The following is a 5,000-nucleotide window of genomic DNA, read 5'->3' as shown; positions in this document are numbered from 1 at the left end:
GTAATTTCTAGCCGCACCTAACTGCATTACACCATTTACCAGTTCTTCTCCAACAGTAGCTAAGAAACCTGACCTTCACATTTATAATAACGACACCGTCTTATCAGGATTCTTGAGATGAACTGTGATTTTTGCTTGTTTATCAAATTCCTTTTTTAAGGTTTATGTTTTTAGTTTACAAAACGGCAATTTTATTTCATTATTTATCTGCTCCGCCTGTTAATTATGTCACTGATACTAATATTGATTACGTTGTTGAATATAAACCAAGGAACGTACAATTTATGTGATAATTAGTGCTCTGTTGGTAAGCTGAATTCCACCAAGGCAATCAAAGCCAGAAGGTGAAAAGGGGAGGGAGAAAAAAAAATAGATAAAACATTCATAACATGGCACGGTAAATTTGCCTTCATCGCCTTAAACGCCCCTTTGAGGATCCGAGATGACGCGATAAGACCCTCAAGCGCGGAAGGATTAGCCAATCAAGGTGTGCACGAGGCCCTTGGGTATCCCGGGCGAGCAGCGGAGCCAGAGCCCGACCCAACCTCTGTTTACCGCGGCCATCGGAGCATATCGGTCGCGTTTATCTGCCAGCGAGGTAGTTCGGAGTTTCAGTTGCAACGAGGGAGGGAATGGGAGAAGGGGAAAGACGTGGGGAGGAGGGAGGGAGGTAGGAAGGTATGGTAACAATGAGAGAGAGGGAGGGAGGGAGGGAGGAAAGGAAGGAAGGAGGGAGGGAGGAAGGGAAGAAAGGAGGGAGGTAGGGTAGTGTGGTGATAAGAATGAGAGAGAGAGAGAGTCTGAGAAAGAGAAAAAAAGACAGACGGACAGAGCGTTAGGCAAAACACACGAGCTTCCTCACTAGGATTAGGGGCAGTTAGGGTACGCATCCACGCGCCCATTAAAACCCGATTCGCGACCCAAGTCTTAAGTGAAGGGGGATTAATAACTGATTAATGAAGAAATTTACGAAAAGGAACCCACGTATTTACACTCCTTCCGTGGACTTTAGGGAGCCATCTTCAAGGAGCCTGGAGATGATGGTGATGGGCTGTGATAGTGTGAAGAAAGCCACATTAACAGATTTTACACTTCCCTGAGCAGATAAGATAAGGTTGTTTGGTTGTCCTAAATCGATTAGGTGAAGTTCTTAGGGTTAAAGGTCATGGTAGTTGGCGATGGTAGCGGTGATGTTGATAGTGGTACTGGTAATGGTAGTGCTTCTGGTATTGGTAGGTGGTAGTGTAAGTGATACCAGAGGTGATGGTAATAATGAGATTGATGAAGGAATGATGGTAATAATGATAGCTTGAGGAGTAGTAGTAGTATTGTTAATAAAATCCTAATACTGGTAATGATGATGATCCTGTCATGAGTAATGGTAATAAGACTGATGATAATGATGGCAAGAATGACAATTGGGGTGATGATGTTTGATAACAACAACAATATTAATCATTAGGATGATAACAATAAAATTATACAAATAATAATAACAATCATGATAATAATAATAATGAAAATAATGATAACAATGATGATGATTATGATATTGATAACAACAATGATAATAATAGTAATGATTATAATTCTTATATTTATTTTCATTCTTATTATTATTATATTGCCGTTTTAATATTATCGTTATTATTATTATTATTATTATCATTATTATTATTATTATTATTATTATTATTATTATTACTATTATTATTACTATTATCATCATCATCATTATTATCATTATTATTATCATCATTATTATCATTATTATTATTATTATTATTATTATTATTATTATCATTTTTGGCTTTGTCATTATTATCATCATCATTATTACTATCATCCTTATTATCATTATCATTATTATTATCATTACCATTATCATCAAGATCAATATCATTATTATTACTATTATCATTATGATGATCGTTATCATTATCACTGTTATTAGCATTATAGTTGTTTTTATTGGTTCTATTATTTTCATCATCATTATCATTATTATCATTATCATTATCCTTTTCAGTATTATTTGTATATATTGTTATCAACATCATTATTTTTATTATTACTGTTATTAATAATAGTAATAATGTTGTTATCATCATTATTGGTATTATTATTATTACTCATCTTATCATTATCATCATCATCACCATCATCATTATCATGATCATTATCATTATTATTTTTTGTTATTCTCATTATCATCATTATTATCATTGTTATTATTATTATTATTATCATGATTATTATTAATATTATTATCATTATTATTAATATTATTATTATTACTATCATTATCATTATTATCATTATCATTATGGTCATTATTATTATTATCATTATTATTACTATTGTTAATATCATTGTCATTTCCTATCCTTATCATTATAATTGTTATAATCATTAACAGTATTAGTCATTATCATCATTACAACCTATGAAGATGATGACATTACAAGACAGCGTCCTTCAAAGCCCACCCAAGATTCAAGACAGAACCTCAGCGCCTTTGACATCTGCCTTCTTCAACTTCATCTGTCTCTTTAGGCATACACTTGTCATCTTTGTTTCCCCTTGAGCTCTTGAAAGATGAGGTCAGTGAGCCCGGTCAGTCATACTATGTGCTGCATGATCTTTGTGTGTATGTAATGGTTATAGAGACTCAATTTCAACCTGCACGCACTCAGTGACTTCCTCAGTCGTTACGTGCTTATAGATTCCTAGTAAAAGAGAGTCAGTTTTCAAGCATTAAACTCGTTTTGTTTAACTAACGTTTTCGAAAGATGAACAGAGCATCCAGCATTGTGTAGATTTAAACCGATTTTACACAGATGCACTGGATGTCGAAAGTGGTTCACGTGTTACGCTACTTGCTGAGAAAATGGATTAAGATATATATGAAGTGTTACGATTCTGAGCAAATGAAGCATAGATATCTACTGGTTTAAAATGATGGAGGGACTACTCGAGAAAAATATAAATTGCCTGAAAAAAGTATTAGCATTTTTCTACTACACTGATAGGAATCCAATGTTCATGAGCAACGTTCCTTCACTCTGCCATTGAGAACGGCGCCTGGGGTGGTGCACGTACGCTGTGACTGGCAACCTGAACGAAGCCAGTTAAGGTTGCTGAAAACAGTTAATGGGGTCGAGTTTAGAATACCGACAGACACCCCCATGAAACACGCCATTAAGAAAAGAAATCTTAAGAGGCACGTAGAACTTTTTCACCAATGCATGCAGAACTACTGTTCCCTCGCACGCAGGACAAAGGACAAATTCTGCCACAAGAGCCAAGTAAACGTTTCTGCGAAAGGCTTCTGTGCTTTTAAAGATTTGTATGGACCTGCAGGAAATAAATGGCTATTTACTAAATTTACGTCTTTAGGATAAGAATGCAGGTCTTTGGCCGCTTGATCATTTTACCAGCTTCTGATTTGGAGCTTGAAAAGCGTCCAATAAAACGAGTTCGACTGAAAGCTACTTTCCTTATTTGCCACAAAACCGGGCGGCAGAGGATAATCTGCGCGCTGCCGTCGCTTCCAGGGCCACTGCGGTACCCCGTAGGACCACTGGCGGACACTCGATCCAAAAGGATTTCAATCAAGCCGCTCATTTGGCCAGAACAAACGGTCCAAGGAACGTGTTGCTAACCCCAGGGAGTTCACAGAGTTGCAGCTTCCCCACAGAATGGGTGGAGGTTAAAGATGCGACCTCCTGGGCTAAGATGAACCTGGTTTGACCTCGCATAGTTAAATGACAATTATGCGTTCTCTCTGTTGCGTCTCTACAGAGGGAGGAGTGACTTCCTTATCGTCTCTTTGGTGGGGCTCAGTCACTTCCAACATTGATCAATGCTTCTAGAAAATTTCATTATTTGTGCAAAAGTAGAAAGGGTGAGAGAGAGGGGGACACCGAAAGAGAGAGAAACAGACGGAGAGTTAGAGGAAAAGACAGAAAGAGAGAGAGAGAGACCGAGAGAGCGATGATAGACGTCAGTAGAAAACCCACCAGACAGACAGAAACCATAAAGTTCTATCCTTATTACCCAGCAACAACCGTATCCTGTAAGCCATTATAAGCAGGCGCGTAGATGAATTTTGTCCTTCTAACTACGCCGGCACGAACTATGTAGCTATCACACAGTATCATAATGAAGCATCTTGTCTATAAACTACAATTAACCAGGCTTCGTCTTCAAACTCTTATTAGTGAGCGGGACTGTACAAGATTTGCATGTTGTACATCAAGATTATTGAGATGTCTACTTTTTCCGTGGTTGAAGACCAAAAAAAGAATTAAAAAGAATATATATATTCATTATAAGTATTCGATTGCTGAGTTGAATCTTCCACGAACACAGAGGATCTCCGTTTCGGCGCTTGAAAGGTGCCAAGATAAGCCGTAGTTTGGTTTCAGAACAAAAAGTGGAATCAGTCGTGTCTTTAAGTATCTCTCTCTCTCTCTCTCTCTCTCTCTCTCTCTCTCTCTCTCTCTCTCTCTCTCTCTCTCTCTCTCTCTCTCTCTCTCTCTCTCTCTCTCTCTCTCTCTCTCAATCTCTCAATCTCTCAATCTCTCAATCTCTATCTATCTATCTCTTTCTCTCTTGTGCAGTATTTTTGTTTAAAAAAATATGGACTACGTCAGGAATTTCTGCTACTTTTATGGCTACTTAATCTCCTAGATGTGTATATTAATACAAAATTCTTCCGAAAAAATCCATTAAGAGCGTTTTAATATTTTTAATTTGTTACCATCAGCCCCTGGGTATTAAAGGGGAAGGTAATTTGTAACAGCCGAGTACCTCCTTTAATCACTCCTTATTGCTCCAAATTCCTATAAACATGATAATCTCATCATCGTCTTATTTAGGGAGGATGTCTTTATATTCATTTCTGATAAAAAAATCATTGTTGCAATTTCCATTAGGCATGATAATCTCAAGTCTCATCGTTGTATTTAGGGGTGATATCTTTATTTCCACGTCTG

The sequence above is a fragment of the Penaeus vannamei genome, chromosome 21, assembly GCF_042767895.1.
Source record: "Penaeus vannamei isolate JL-2024 chromosome 21, ASM4276789v1, whole genome shotgun sequence".
Lineage (NCBI taxonomy): Eukaryota > Metazoa > Arthropoda > Malacostraca > Decapoda > Penaeidae > Penaeus > Penaeus vannamei.
Note: the sequence above shows the minus strand (reverse complement) of the source record.